The 16,887-nt window shown below is 44.0% G+C and overlaps 1 long non-coding RNA gene across 2 annotated transcripts in view; it reads left to right on the forward strand.

Moving 5' to 3' along the window:
* LOC137231593 (uncharacterized) overlaps positions 1-9,876 on the forward strand; it is a 60,278-nt gene extending 50,402 nt beyond the window's left edge. Inside the window, exon 5 of one of the 2 annotated variants that reach the window (XR_010946685.1) lies at positions 9,139-9,876. This is a non-coding gene — a long non-coding RNA (uncharacterized lncRNA). Of the gene's footprint in view, positions 1-2,872; positions 6,244-9,138 lie in introns of those variants that run through there. The other variant, XR_010946684.1, reaches the window with a different exon arrangement.
* The last annotated feature ends 7,011 nt before the right edge of the window (positions 9,877-16,887 follow it).

Raw genomic sequence — 16,887 nt, forward strand, 5'->3', positions numbered from 1 at the left:
TTTTTCCGGGGTTGGGGGCGGGGGCAGGAGGGCAGTATTAGCTGTTTCAGCTGGCTTGCCAGCTTTAGTTGCTTCTCCATCTCATTTTATGATCAAGGATATGCTTTGTCTTCTACTTATGGGAAAACTCGGTCCTGAAGACTCGTCAGACAAAAGATGTCAGAGGTCTGAAGGTACATACCTTCCACCTGAAACCATGAATAGTGTGGTGGAGAAATGATGGTTCTCTCAGAGTTGGAATGCTAATCCAGAGATCAAACTCAAACTCGGTTGTGTTATTATTGCATCATTTCCATTCTAAGATTAATGACAATATTTTATGCAAACAAACAAGCATAAAAAACATACTAAACCAAAGCAAAACAAAACCCTAAGCAAACGATAACTGCAAACTCTCTCAAAACCACTTTTTCTTAAAAGCTCATGGTTTCTTTGGATCACTTTATTATTCTCATGTCATTAATTTCTCACTGCCACGCAAAGTCTAAAGACATTAAGAATCTTTTTGTTTGTGGGTTTTATTTATCGAGCCCTTCTGACGTTCACTCACCTCTCCTAAGCACGACTTTTCTGTATAGCACAGGTTACCAGTATCTGTAAGCATAAAAGAAACCAGTGTCCCTTGGGTCCCACTGTTCTAACCAAAACCTGAGTCTTTTTTCATGCCCCTCTCTCCCTGTCACTTCCCATATCTGATTGGCTGCCAAATTCGTGTGGGTTCTTCTTCCTCTGGAATGTCTCTCAAATCCATCCCCCCAGTACCATCCTAACACAGACCCTTATCACTTGCTACCTGGCCACTGTAATAGTCTCCAGGCCATTCTTCTGGCCTCCAGATTTTCTCTGTTCAAATGTCCATTCTTCTGGCCTCCAGATTTTCCCTGTTTAAAACCTCTCTCCAGAACATTTTTGCCTCCCCCCAGTGCTAATCTGATCATGGAACTCTCCTGATTGAAGATGAAGCCCAAATGCTTTTGCATATCATTCAAAGCCCACTCACACTCTTATTCACATTTTCCAGACACATCTTGTGGCAATTCTTCCCCTTTCCGACTCACCGTCCTCCCAATCCCTGCTTTCCAGATCACCCTGCCTCACACTCCAGCTCCACCATCTTTATTTACTTCATCCTACAAGGCTTGGTTCAGATGTCACCTCCTCCCCCTCCCCCTTTCCTTTTTAGGCAGGATTAACTGCTCTACCTTTTGTGCTTTCTCAGTGGGCTTCACATAGGATAAACCACTTGGTACCATATTATAGAGCAGATGTACATGTTCTGTATCTCCTGGATCTGAGCTCTGAAGGCACTAATCTGAACCACACTGGTTTTTATCTTAGTAACTGCCCTTTACCTCCCAGACCCAAGTAAACAGTATGTACTAAGTAAAGCTTTTTGAATAATTGGCATTCATTCAAGCCCAGTGTGAGACACTGTATATTCTTGAAGGTAAACACAGATCTAATTTTGGAATCTAATGTTTATTGTTGTTGTTGTCATCATTAAGCTACTAGGAGTTTCAGGGACTGAAAACTGTGTTTCACTGGGGCAGGACCATCTAACTATTGCAAGCTACGCTTACTTGCCTGCAAATGGCAATTCTTTTGCTTGAGGGCTACAGGTAGACACGTTAAAGAAAGTAAATACTGAGCTGGTAGCGTCCCTAGAGGCAAGTTGGCTCAGTACTCTTATTTTACAGACGAGGAAACTGAGACCTGAAGAGGTTAATGATCTTGGCCAATGTGAATAGAGGAGGGAAATGGAATAGAGATGTCATTCCAATTCAGAGTACTTTTCATTAAATCAGAGCTTTAAAAAACAAAAGCTGTGATTAAGACTTTTGCTAATTCAAATTAGTCTTTTCCCTAGTTAAGCTGAATTAAGGATCTATAGTTGTAGCTGATTTTTTTTTAACTTCTTCAATTTTTATTAGAAAGCACTGACCCACATATGTTAAGGTGAACATGGATCTTTTCTTACCACTTATCATCAGAGGATGCTAGTAAAGTAAAGTGAAGTAAAGCACCCCCTGAACTTGAAAATATCAGCTTGGCAACACTAAGAGTTCATACATAACTGGTGAGACCAACTGTAGGAGTCACTTAGGAAAGAATATCTGAAAAGCCATCAAGACTATTTGAAGTACATTGGTTATAATTTCAGGGACATGTGAGTAGAATGTGATTTTACTAATCTGATAAGTTGTATTATACCATAGAGGATGGCCTGCTTAGAGTCTCTAAAAGGGAAAATTAGAGGGTAAGGATTGTGTTCCTCCAGTATCATCCGAGGACCGAACCACTGGATCTGGGATTCACGCGCATCACGATCACTAGAGAGGGGTACTCTAAGGTAAGGCATGGATGGTTCATCCACCAGGCTTTCCCACAGCCTCAATAAAGTTCTCTAAAGGATATCCAGCCACCCTCTTTGGTTCTGACTCTGTGCTCCCCAAACAACTTTCTGGTTCCAAATGGACTTTTCTATATTGAGAAGGTGATCTAGACCATAAACTTTAAACTTTTAGCCATAAGAAAGGAAGAGCTTCTATTACAAATTTTTAAATTGATATTACTGTTTATGCATCAGTCTCTTATGAGGTTGGTTAATGAGAACCAGACCTCCTGAATCTGGGTACACTGAAAAAAATCAGATGTCCAGATCTGCAAAGTTGAAGACGGGACTTTTGGAATGTCCTTGTTACTATAGGATATTTCCACTGACTGGGTACTCAGTGGTAGTTTTGTGTCTCCCTTCTCTAACTTCAACCCTAGATTAGTACTATATTTTAAGTTGAAAGGAATCATTAAAAAAATGGTAACAAGGGGGGCGCTTATTGATAGCATTTCCAATATCCACTTGCATTTTAGGTAGAAGTGTATATATTCGGCTGTTCTCTCTTCCTTCCTCCCCGGGACCCAAATTGGTAATTGATTCCCAGTGTACCATGAATGGGTTATAGAAGAACCAAGAAAATTGACCTCCTTGGCCGATGTGAATGGAGAGGGAGGGCACTGAGCTCTCTGAACCAGCACCTGTGGTCTAAGGACTGCACCCAGGCTCCCTGATGTCCTTATACAAATATTGTTTGCAATGTTTTGTGATGGGACAAAAGGTGGAGGAGAAGCACTCGTAACCAGTCTTAACACACGAGAGAAGGGGAAGCACCAGTACCCAACAGTCAGTTGCCTTGGCCACGGCAATTCCTGAAGAAGATGGGCAGGTGGTACCATTTTTCTCTTGAATTCCTGCTGGCCCAAGGCCCACAACTCGAGGTTGGGCCTTTATGCTGTTCCTACCTCCTACTGCAATGGTGTCTGTGTTTAGCTTAGTTTTCCAACATCATTAATTAAACCACTACTCCCAGGGAAGGAAAAGCTATGGGAGCCAAATCATATTTTTCCCACCAGGAACCACAGATCTCTGAGTCTCTTAACTTTGCAAAAGAGCCCGTGGTGCACCAGATGCCAAGAAGGACTGGGCACATTTGTTCCTCGGCACACGTACCGAAGACAACTAGACAAAATGATTCCAACCTAGGCCCCCCTGGTGCTAGCTTCTGGCTTTTATTACTTTTTTTTTCTTTTTCAAAAATAAGATTCAATAAATAAATAAATAAGTGGAAATAAATGAAAACCTCCTGGCTATTGAAATATGTTATGCAAATTCCACAGTGTTTTTATTAGACAGAATAAATGTCTGTGGCTGAGGCATCCAGGTTTGTTCCAACTACTAAACAGGCCTGGAAAAAAGCCATCTTTGGGGCAAAAATTAGACTATGACCAAGCACACAGAAAATTCTCCCTTGAAAAGGGTTCACTTTTTAATTTTTTTTTTAGCTCTCCATAAAAATAGAGTCTTATGAGGAGAATTTCCAGAAGCCTTTAGTGAAAGTACAGGAACAAATTAGGACCATATACCCTAACACTGGAAAATCATAAAACATGAAAAAGATACCTTTTTTCCCCCTTTGCGGAATTTTCTTTTATCATTTTCTAATTTGGATTACGTAACACCATTATCTATCTGTACTAAATGCTACAAGTATTTTATTTTATACGCAATTTACCAAATGTATAGTAGAATACATTTTATGTGTAGCATAGAATTAGAGCAAGTACTGTCTTTTTTAAATAACATCAAGGTTACGTGTCTCCTGCTACTTTTGCTGTTTTAGCCCAGAGTAGAAACATATCCACTCACACACAGATCACCTTGTTTCCAAATTATCAGAACTGTTTACGCAGTATGATATATAACTATTAGGAACAACCCGAAATGAAGTACACCTGAAAAAAGACTACAAGGCTCAGTATTTTTTGCCACTTTTCTAGGCTCACAGATGCAAAACGATAGGAAATTCCGGAAGAAAGGAACAAAAGCATTGAAGTTATACAAAAGATGATGCAGTTGGCACAGCGGAAAGACCACTTGAAGCTAGAATCCAATCATGTCACCTTCAAGTCCAAGATCTCCATTTATCCAACGCATGGCTTTGGACAATTCATTAAAACTCTCTGAGCACCATTTTCCTCATGAGCAATACAGTATTAAGGGTTTGCTCCTGTCTCACAAAGTTATCGTGACACTCAAATATATGAATGTTCTAAATGTCCTTTATAAAGTATGGAAGTCATTACTTAACTTAAAAAAAAAAAAAAGGAGAACCAACCCTACAGTAATTATTGAACGTCTACTAAGTGCCAGGCATTGTACCAGGTGCTTTGCCTATGTTTGTCCCACACAACAACCCCAGGAGGTAAGAACTGTTATACACGTGTAAGGACAGAGCTGTCACCCACAGGGCCCAAGCCTTTCTTTGCCTTCCGATCCTGGTAATCCTGTCTCAGTCCTCAAATCTTGGCTCTGGGGCTGCTGGGGTTATTGGGAAGAAACACCAGGCACCTTGCACTTGGCTTTATCTCCTCTACTCTGTAGCGCTGTGCACATAGCCACTTGGCATAGCCCAGAGTGAAGAAGTGGAGCTAATCTTTAACTTTTTTCTTCCACTCCTCTCAAATGTGCCAGATGATGGAAATAGACGGTGACCTTTCCGTTAAGGCAAAGTAAAACCGGAAATGATGACACCATCCTCCCAGGCAGTGACCTATGGTGTTGCAAGTCTCCTGGTGTTTCTCCTTCCCTTGGCTTTGCCCTTTCTTCTTGCAGAACCTGCTCCTCATCTATCAGTACAGGGTTTGTTTTTAGCTCATGTTCTGAAATATTTATGTTCTAGTAGCCAACTCGGAATATGGGATAGAGTTTGTTCTTGGTGTTCTCCTGTCCGTATCAATTGGATCAAAGGGAGATCCATCTGGAATCCACTTAAGAGTCCTTCCAGATGGTAAGCTTGCTTCCAGATTATATTGTAGTAGGAGAGAAAGAAATCACCGAACGTAAACATTGTAGCACCAGGGAAGGCCCTGTAACCTTATTTCTTTCAGGATTTTTCAGGGCTTGGAATGACTACGCCTGCCTTAGATTTTCACAGGAAATGTTTCCTCTGCCTGAACCTCAGGCTTAAATTAGGGGCCTTTGGAGAATTATGGTGTTATTTACAGCCAAACCCTGCCCATCCACAACCACGGTTAGGGGCTGTGGCTTGATTCTTCTTATTTTAAAAGTTGGGATGAATTTAAAAAGCTGTTATCAAGGAGTTCAGGGACGTTCGTTGTCAAAGTGCCACCTACTGGATGCAAGCTGGTATTTGGCTAATTCTGAAAAGCAGAAGATTTACAGCAAACCTCAACTGCCCCCAGCGCATCATCATGTTAAAAAATGATAATTTCCACTCGCAAGATAAGTGACCCTAATAAAGATCACAGACGAATGGATAAAGAAGATGTGGCACCTATATACAATGGAATATTACTCAGCCGTAAAAAAGAACGAAATTGAGTTATTTGTAGTGAGGTGGATGGACCCAGAGTCTGTCATACAGAGTGAAGTAAGTCAGAAAGAAAAACAAATACCATATGCTAACACATATATATATATATGTGTGTGTGTGTGTTAGCATATATATATATATATATATATATATATGGAATCTAAAAAAAAAAAATGGCTCTGAAGAACCTAGGGGCAGAACAGGAATAAAGACGCAGACACAGAGAATGGACTTGAGGACACGGGGAGGGGGAAGGGGAAGCTGGGACGAAGTGAGAGAGTGGCATGGACATATATACACTACCAAATGTAAAATAGATAGCTAGTGGGGAGAAGCCGCATAGCACAGGGAGATCAGCTAGGTGCTTTGTGACCACCTAGAGGGGTGGGATAGGGAGGGCGGGAGGGCGACGCAAGAGGGAGGGGATATGGGGATATATGTATGCATATAGCTGATTCACCTTGTTATACAGCAGAAACTAACACAACATTGTAAAGCAATTATACTCCAACAAAGATGTTAAAAAAAAAACAAAAGAACAGATTAAAAAAAAAAGATCACAGGGTTGTGTCTCAGAAGAGGCAACGTGGTGGGCTCTCTTTTGAACAAGGGGTGGACTCTGGACATTTGGAACCTGGGCTCCAAAGCAAGCAATTTTAGAAAGGACACACACTGACTAATTTCTTCAGCTACCACCCTTGTAAATGTGCTTTGCCTCAGACTTGCCAGCCCATGACCTTGTGTGGTCTGGAAACTTCCATTCATTCAACAGAGAAACAAATATTCAGTCATTCATTCGTTCACTCACTTTATTGAGGGCCTACTATGTGACAGGACCTGGGCTTGGAGCTAGGGAGATAGGCTGGTGATGGGAAGCAAATTGCTGGCGGAGCCTGGATCATCCCTGTTGTCACTAGCCGGGCACCTTTCCTATTCTGACTCAGCTAAACTTCCTGGCAGTGTGCATTGGCCACCCCCCTCCCATGCTCCTCTCCCCCAGCACACACCCCTGGGACAGTGGGAGTTGCTGGGTGGAATTTGCACTTCTGCCCTGAACTTGCCCTGGCTCCCTACAAACCCGGGTCCAGTCAACACAGGAGTCACTGAGGGGCAACCTCAACTGGCCCGATAAACTACGTGAGCTTGCTCACAGGCCCCTGGCTTTCAACCCAGGAAAGAAAGGTCTGGACCTCGACTAAAGTTCTTTCGGACCTCGACCCAAACACAGGCTAGTAAGCCTGGCAATCTTATTTAGCTGATCAGCCAGAGACTGTAGGCATTTTTCTGCAGCCCAGATGTCAACTGCCCTGTGGTCAGAGTGAAGGAGTGACAAGTGAGGGGTTCCTACGTACTTACCCACACTCCCTCCCGAAAGGCCACAAACTGAGTCCTCAGCATTCCTGTGGATTTTAATTGCAGTTTGGGGGCCCACAGCCCTTAGGAATGCAGATTCCATAAATTAGAAATTGTGGTAACTGAGACAGACCTGAAGTTTACATTTGCAGCATCTGTGAAGATAGGGTTTGCACAGCAAATTAAAGGAATTCCTTTATGGAATTCTTTTTATACCTAGCTGAAAACAGAACCACCACCATACCCCCAAGATTGGGGTCAGAGACTGCAGACTAAAGTTTATGTTAATTATGAGAAGAAACTGTTTTCGAGTACCCTGGAACTCTCTATAAACACCTACTCAGGTACAAGCAACTGCATGTAATTTTTATCTGTTTCTAAGCAAGCATGTCATAGGAACATTGCGTTATTTTAGGCCCACTTTTTAATTTCTATAAGGGCTGGATTTGATGGGCTGATTGCAAAGAAGTCCAGCTCTTCGCTAATTCAGGTGGGCTTCTGCCCTGTTATTCTGAAATTGATGAGATTGTCCGGTAGTCACAGAGCATCATTTAGAAGGTGCTTTGAGGTCATTTAGCCTCCAGGCAGAGCTGTTCCTAAAACTATTTTAGACCTGTGGTAGCTTATAGTGTTATCCTGCTATCTGTATAATCATTGCAATTAAATGCCACCCCTTCATAGATCATGCTTTATTTTTGCCAAGTGCTTTAACCCTCATTTTAACTATACCGGAGACAGTCCTAAAATGATTATTTCCTGTTCTCCAACAGGGAGAACGAGGCACAGTGGGCACCTCTCTCTCACTGGCTTCATGCCTCCGAATCTGCTCATTATGAGCCAGGAACAGAATCCTTGCGTCTCGCATCCGCCTCGTTTTGAAAAGCGCTCCCCCAACTCCCCCCGTCTTAAATGCCTGTTGAAGTAAGCTTCAGCGTGTGCCTCTTCTCTCTGGTTTGAACAGAGAGAAGAGGTATGTTTGGGGGTATGTTTTCTAGCTTCCAGAGGATGCCCTGCTTCCCAAAGTATTCAGAACACTGTCATCTCCTGCAGATGTGGAAACCACCAAGGAGGAGCGGGGAAGAGAAGGAAGGGGTTAAGTAAAGGTGGGAGGGAAGGAGGAAGCACTGCCTTTCAGGCTCCTTCCTTCCCAGGCATCAACTGGCCATTCAGGACCAGGGCAAGGCTGCCCTCAGCAATCCCTTGGACAGGCGCTAGGTGCTGGTCCAGAAATCATAAAGCTGGTTTTTGTTGAGTGTTTGTTAAAGGGACAACATGCCGAGCGTCATCCCGTTTCGTCTTCACCTCAACCATGGAAGTCAGGAATGTTACTATTTCCGTTGTATAGACAAGGAACCCACAGCATAAGGAGAGGCAGTCATGTGCTTAATTAAGCTCACGGAGCCCACGAGGCTTGTCTGACTCCAGAGGCCACTCACAACTGAATCACCTCTCCCGAGAGCCCAGCCCGGGGAGCAGGAACAACGTGGCGGAAGTTTCAGGTCTTGTGCTACTCAGACTTGGGTGGCCCAGCAATAGGAGACGGTTGGCCATTGCTGACACATCTGAGTCCATATAGAGAGAAAATAGACAAAGCCTTAAAACGGCAGCGCTGTGGGGCTTCCCTGGTGGCACAGTGGTTGAGGGTCCGCCTGCCGATGCAGGGGACGCGGGTTCATGCCCCGGTCCGGGAGGATCCCACGTGCCGCGAAGCGGCTGGGCCCGTGGGCCATGGCCGCTGAACCTGCGCATCCGGAGCCTGTGCTCCGCAACAGGAGAGGCCACGGCAGTGAGAGGCCCACGTACTGAAAAAAAAAAAAAAAAAAGGCAGCGCTGTGGATTGCTGGAGTCTCTGGCACTATCTTTTTTTTTATTTTAATAACACTTATTTTCCAGAGAGCCTGAAACCCTTGGATGTACATGGTGTATCATTCCCAGGAACTCTTTTGTCATGTCTATTGGCAGAACTTCGAATTGCGCATTTCACAGTCTGAATAGGTGTGCCAAAGTCCAACGTTTAAAGGAATGAAAAACCCTTCCCTCTGGAGTTTTTATTCATTCACTCAGAAATTCATCAGAATGTGAACAGCAAGTGTGTGCCAGACACGATGCTCAGCAGCAGGATGTCAAGGTGAACATGATGGGTTGGGTCCTTCTCTTGTGGAGTCCATAGCCTGGGACCGCACTGGGGTTGGGGAACTCCAGCTGTGGACCAAATCTGGCCTGCTGCCTGGTTTTGTAAATAAAGTTTTATTGGAACACAGTCATGCTTATCCATTTACACATGGCCTGGGGCTGATTTTACCCTATGACAGCAGAGTCGAGTACTTGTGACAGAGACTGCTGGGCCTGCAGAGTCTAAAACATTAACCATCCAGCTCTTTACAGAAAAAGTTTGCTACCTCTTGTCCTAGGATAGCATTTATTTATCAAGCCTGCGTTTTTTTTCTTTTGGATAGAACATGTATTTAACCCCAAACTGGTTATCCATGAGGGTTCTCTACTATCACAATTGCTTCCTATGAAGAAAAATGGTCGTCACAGAGGGCTCAGCAATGCTGAGAAAAATGTAAAATTATGTAATAGAGTAATCATCAACATTTCCTGAGTGTTTGTTCCTTGCCAGCCAGTTGTTCTAAGCGCTGCACATATGTTAACTCAGTTCTTGCGATAACTCTATGCAGGAAGCACAGTCATTATCCCCATTTTACAGATGCGGACTGGTTAAATGACTCAGCTGAAGCTCAGGGCTGGAAGGAGCAGAGCTGAGTTTAAACAGCGGCAACCTGGCATGCGCTCTCCTCCGTTACTCTACATGAGGACGTGCAGAGGGTCGGGGGTCATGCCCAAGTGGGTTGGAGAAGAGGAGGAAATTCCCACCTCACCGCCAACCCCACAAGTGGCAGGACAGTGCTGGCCTGGTGATTGTGAGGCTGATTCTTAGCCCTAAGAAAATCCTCATCCAAGAGACGATGAGTCTCTCTCTTGCTTTCTATACTCAGACACATTCTCTGAGTTAGAGGAGGATGAGCTCTGAGCTTCACTGTAATTAAAGTGCTTCTCAGATGCGGATGTGTCTAATGCCTCTGCTAATGCTGCTCCGTGGAGGATGCTTTGAAATTCATTAAAAAAAAATAAAATAGAAGCACTGATTCATTTTGTCAGAAAGAGGAAACAGCGAGGAGCAAGGAGCCCTTTGTAATTTATTCCTGTATCACTTTCTTGGGGATTCCCAAGACCCTAACTGGCAGGCTCTTCCCTTTCCCCTGACACCCCCTGCATCCTTCTCCCCACCCCCAGGGTATCCTTGCCCCTCCCCCAACAAGGTTCTTTCTAAAACGTGGAGGCCGCTCTTGGGGTTCTTGATACATAACACTGGGACCACATGTCTGAGTAGGGGACAGTAGTTTACTGAACTGAGGAAGCATACATAACACAGTTAAGAAGTCTATGGTCTTTATATATCTTCAGAATTATCATGAAGGCGTACCCCCCAGGTTATTCAAACTTTCTTTCTGAACATGACATTAGTTGATGACAGTTTGGTAAGTTTCTGTGGTCTGTGGTTGTCCACAAAGAACCACTGGTGCCATTCACAGGACCCTGTAGAAACGTAAGTTGCCCTAAGAATGTGTAGATGATCTTTTCTGGGTCTCCCATGCGCTGGAGCAATTGGAAAGTGGGATGGAGCCTTGACTGATGTGGGAAATCAGAGCCACCCCCATGTAGGCCTTCCCCTGTTGTGGGAGTTTACACAGCCATAGCTCCACATGTACCTTCTAAAATCGGTATTGCCACCCAATACCTCTTGTACCAGGTCCTGTGCCATAGGTCCATATAATGGGACACTCACCAAATGAGTTTTCTAAGTTATGCCTTATTTCATAATCAGCCTGAGTTCTGTCTTTTTTGTAGTTTTGAATTTTATTTTATTTTTTTATACAGCAGGTTCTTATTAGTTATTTATTTTATACATATTAATGTATATATATCAATCCCAATCTCCCAGTTCATCCCACCACCACCGCCCCTCCCCACCCCTGCTTTCCCCCCTGAGTTCTGTCTTAACCCTGATATAACCATAAGTATAACAAGCAAACGTATGCAATCTCTAAAACATGCATAGAATTACAAAAAAGTCAAAGGTACCTACTTTTAGGTCTGACAAGCTATTCCCTCCATAGAATTATGCACCGCAGTTCCCGCTGCTCTATAAAATCTTTGGGAGGCCATGCATATCATATGCAAGCAATACCAGCAGGCATTCCTAGAACATTTAAATAGCCTGTCTCTATAGAATTAGCTCGACAGCCAGCACTGGAGAAGTTAGGAGATAATTATGTCTTCCATAAAATGAAGTTCTGTTCTAAGGAGGGAAGGTGGCCAAGACGCCAGGTATGTTTTTCTTTTTCTTTGTATCTTGGCCGTCCCATGCCAAGACACATTCCAAGCCACCCTGTGGCTCACGTTTCCCTCTTTCCTGAAATGACTTTATTCTCTCGGCATTCACTGGTAACTATCACAGTGAAAATATAGATTTCATTTATCTCCAGGATTTTATTTGGGACACGCTTTGGGGCTCTTGCATAACCTCTTTGAAAAGAGATTTGCAAAACATAATGATCTAGTCCTCTGCTTTTCTTTCTGTAGCTCAAAATAATCAAATTAACAGGTAGAAAAGATTGGAGCTCTCTGTTTTAAATTTGTGCCAAACTGATTCAAAGTTAACATATTGTGGAAAGGGTTATATAAATAAATCTCAAAGGGCTCTTGCTGAGCCCGATTTCTGATCCCAGTTAGCCAATCAGTCTTTGAGAAACCAAGGAACTAGTGAATAAGGAGGTAAGGGGAAAAATCAGGAGGGAAAAGAGAATTAGTATAATAAATTCATGCCCCTTGTGTGGTGTCTTTAATATAACAGTCATTTTATATCAATCCCTGAAAAAAAGACATTATTTGGAAGAAATATGGGGCCGCCCCCAATTACATCTTCTGATATCACAACTATAATGCAGTGCTGCCACGCCAGTGCTTTAGTTTGAGCGCTGCACAACTAAAGAGGGCTCCATTCCTATTTTGATCTATGTGGATGGACTTGATGACTGACATTTCTTCTCTGGCACTGCACCCTGGCTTCCTGCCTTCCCTCCCTAGCTGTGATCTGTACTCAGTCCTCAAAGTGAGTCCTTTTTTGGCCACGCTAGTTATCAGCCCAGTCTGGCACAGTCTGCTTCCTGAAGGTCCATCCATACAAGCCACTGCTCTCCTAGGTTTGCCCCATTCTGAAGACAGAAATTTGGACACTAGCTCTGTTCCTGGCAATGCCTAGTGACTTCTTGGCGTAGCCCTGGCTCCCAGCCAGAACTCTGGGGTCATCAAGGAATCTATTGTTTATGTTTTGTTTTGTTTTTTTTAAGATGTTGGGGGTAGGAGTTTATTTATTTATTTATTTTTGCTGTGTTGGGTGTTCGTTTCTGTGCGAGGGCTTTCTCTAGTTGTGGAAAGCGGGGGCCACTCTTCATCGCGGTGCGCGGGCCTCTCACTGCTGTAGCCTCTCCCGTTGCGGAGCACAGGCTCCAGACGCGCAGGCTCAGCAGTCGTGGCTCACGGGCCTAGCTGCTCCGCGGCATGTGGGATCTTCCCGGACCAGGGCTCGAACCCGTGTCCCCTGCATCGGCAGGCGGGCTCTCAACCACTGCGCCACCAGGGAAGCCCTATTGCTTATGTTTTTATTTCCAGTCATGCCCTTAACCCCCTACCCCAGGCTTTCCTGTCTGCCTAGTCCCTCTTCGTCACTGGTATGTCTGGAAACAGGAAAAAGGTTCCCAGAATTCTCCCCTATTTAGAAAATAGAGGAGGAGGACAGAGAAAAGAAGAAGGAAACACTGAAGTTATCCCCCAAAGACCCAAGCCTGTCCCATGCCAGTCCACCTTGTCAAGTGCTGATCTGGCCCTTAACATAATTTTTGTCATGGAACCTGCAGACAGCTACAGAGTCTTTTATTTTGAAATAAAAGTGTTTTGAAATGATCCTTTCATCAAAATCCATTTACATCTTCCTCTGAGATCTTAAGAAAGCTTGTTTCAGTCACCAATGGAGAGATACCAAGTGCTGCTTGTCCCACATATTTGATTCTGCTAAAAATATTCCACAGCCACCTCTAGAAGCCTTACTTTGTCTTCTGGAGCATTAGCTAGCTGGCTCTTCATCACACCAGCCTCTTCTGATTCTTTCCTTTTCTCTCTTTTTTTTTTTCTGTTTCAAGGACTCATTTTCTCTAGAGATGAAGGGACCTCAAGAAATCATCTAATTCAGTACCTTCCATTGAGATAAGTAAGATAGGTTTATCACCATTTTACAGAGGAGGTAACAAGCCCAGTCAGAGGAAGAAACTGGCTTCAAGGCACAAAAAACACGTAGATACCATAAGCTGTGGCTGTGACTTAGTATCATCTGGGGACCAAGCTTTCGGGGCAATTAGAATAGGATCTCTGAGGGTGGTGTTTAAGACTGACCTGCGTCAGAATCCCCTGGAGCATCGGTTAAAGAGCAGATTGCTGGGCCTCCCTAGAGTTTCTGATCCGGAGGTCTGGGTAGACCCAAGAATTTGCATGTACAACCAGTTCCCAGGTGAGGGGATGCTGACGCTGCACGTGTGGGACCCGCTGTGGGAACCACTGGTGCTGGGAAACACTTTCATGGGTGGGTTAGTAAAAGAGAGATTGGCTTGGAGGTGAGTCAGCGATTCCCTGGCCCACTTCAAAATGCTCCATTCCCTGGTCAGTGACCTAGGAACTCCGACCAGTGTGAAGACCTAACCACGTGTCTCCTGCAAGTTGACAGACAGGAAGTTCTGCGCCAGATGATTCTCTGTCTCCTTCAGCACCTTCTTCCTGGACTTTGGTCTCAGCACGACCCTTCATCTTATCCCCATGACCCCAGGACCCTGCCATTCTTCTGACATCCGGGTCACTGTGTGTCCAAGGCCCTCCCTCTGACCCCAGAGAGTCTTTCCCTGGGCTGTGTGCCATCCTGCCAAAACCTAAGCCATGCCTCCCTTCACCTCTCCATGACTTGGTGCCCCTGGTGCAGGGGGCATGCCAGTCTCTCAGCCTTGCCCCATTGCTTCTCCTCGCCCTGTACTGTGTGTTGAAAATATTCACTGGCCAGCTGCTAGGCCTCTTTTGCCTTCAATATACTTTCTTATTGAGACCAGCCTAAGAAACTGGTCATTTCTGCTTGAAACATTCACATTCCTAATGGCTCACTAACTAGATTTCTGATTCTTGTCTGAGAGATATCTCCTTTTTAGTCCATTTGCAAAGAAGAGCTGATTAACATACCTAATTCATTCACCTGTTTGCCAAACATTTATTGATGTGCTATGTGACTAGCACACTATCCTAGATTTAAAGACAAGGAGAGAAATGAGACACATTCCCTTCCCTCAAGGAGCAGGAGGGGAGATAGGCTTGCAGTAGGAAGCCCAGTTCAGTGTGATGGGTGCAAAAATAGAAACCTGTGCCAGATACAGTGGTTTATCAGGGTGGGAAGGTGCAGTTGAACTCCAGGCCCTGGTTGGGTTTAGCAGGTCCTCCATTTTCGTGGGACCTGGGCTTGCAGGTTTCTAATCATGACTGCTTGGCAATACAAGGTTGATTTATTTATATAGGAACAACAGCAAGTATGTACAAGAGACAAAGAGTTATTCTCTCCCAGCAGTGTGCTGCGCGGGGTCACAGAAAGTCTGTTCCTTGGAAGGGGTTTCAAAGGGAATATAAAGTGTTAAGTGAGCATGGGGGGGGGGGCTTCAGATGCTATATGTGAAATGAGTGGATGGACCTCAGGTTAGGGGGGCACACCCACCCACAGAGCTGGGCTAGGACCTGGAAGAGGGGAGAGCAACAGGAGCTTCTCTTGGGTATGGGAGGAGCTTAGAAGCATAGGCTGGAATCGCCCTAAGTTTGCTGAGGGCCTGTCCCCACCATGTGGTTTCACCCTAGGCTGCTCTGCATTTTCCATGGTGACTTGCTTGAGAAAACGGAGACAGCGCTTGGGGACCTGCAGCTGGCTCCCCTCGGGAAGATGACCCTCAGGGTGGACCCCAGCTTTGCCTTGGTCAGTTGAAGGGGATGTTGGAAACAAACAAAACCATGGAAAATGGTGTGGAGGTTCCTTCAAAAACTAAAAATAGAGTTACCACATGATCCAGCAATCCCACTCCTGGGCATATATCTGAATAAAACAAAAGTCGAATTCAAAAAGGTACATGCACCCCAATGCTCACAGCAGCATTATTCACAATAGCCAGGACATAGAAGCAACCTAAGTGCCCATCAACAGATGAATAGATAAAGAAGATGCAGTATATACACACACATAGTGGAACACTACTCAGCCATAACAAAGAATGAAATAATGCCATTTGCAGCAACCTGGATGGACCTAGAGCTTATCATATTGAGTGAAGTAAGTCAGAAAGAGAAAGACAAATAAGCTATCACTTATATGCAGAATCTAAAAAATAGTACAAATGAACTTATTTACAAAACAGAGTCATAAACATAGAAAACAAACTTCCAGTTACCAAAGAGGAAGGGCAGGGAGGGATAAATTGGGAATATGGGATTAACTACCACATAGAAAATAGATAAACAAAAATGATTTACTGTATAGCATAAGGAACTATATTCAGTATCTTATAATAAATTATAATGGAAAATAATTGAAAAATATATATATACATATGTATATGTATAACCGAATCACTTTGCTGTACATCTGAAACTAACACAATATTGTAAGTCAACTGTACTTCAACTGGAAAAAAAAAGAAACAAACGAAACCCTGCCAAGTGCCCAGGGCTGAGGGAAGAAGTGGCCTGAGAGGTGGATGTTGAGACCACTGAGGACGTGGTTGGTGCTCACCGAGTGGTGAAAAACTAAGCACAATTCTGAGATGCATGCAGACTAGTGGAGAGAGATGAGAATGACTCACGAAGCAATCCGGTCATTACTTTTCCACAATTTGCTGACCCTTTCTGGGATCCAAGGTGCTTCCTTCTATGCTGTGGATGTGGTTAAGTAGAATTTTTGTAAATAGAATCTTTTCAAAAATATGTCTGGGCAGTTGCTATTTAAAGGCAAAAGATAGCAAATGTTTATCTGGCAAAATGAATAATCATCTCCCATTTTACCGGTTTCTAAAGGCTGAATCAAAAAAAGTTTTTTGGAAGAGTGGTACAGTCCTTCAGCGTCATTGTTCAGTGGACAAAATCTTCCCTGAGTACTTTGCCACTTTCTCTAGCTTCCTGAGGGAAACTCTAGATCCACATCTTCCTGCCTATTCGTGAGGACTCCAATCAGTTTTATTCTTACCCTCACTACTCCCACCCCAGATAGGTCCCTTCTGATCTGTACACTCTTATGGGAAAAGCTGCCTGTTCTGAATCTCCTTCCCTCAGTCTGCTATTCTTTGCAAATTTGATGAATGTTAGTGGATTAAATTCTTATGAGAACATTTGGTGAAGGCTTTGGGGGAACTAGTACTTTAACCCAAAGGAATGTTTGTAATGATCTAATGGAATTGGAGGAGGTACTTCTGGCTTAGAAGGTTTTCCAACAGCTCCCCACACTGGACATGAGTTG

This window comes from Pseudorca crassidens, chromosome 10 (genome assembly GCF_039906515.1).
Source record: "Pseudorca crassidens isolate mPseCra1 chromosome 10, mPseCra1.hap1, whole genome shotgun sequence".
Taxonomy (NCBI): domain Eukaryota; kingdom Metazoa; phylum Chordata; class Mammalia; order Artiodactyla; family Delphinidae; genus Pseudorca; species Pseudorca crassidens.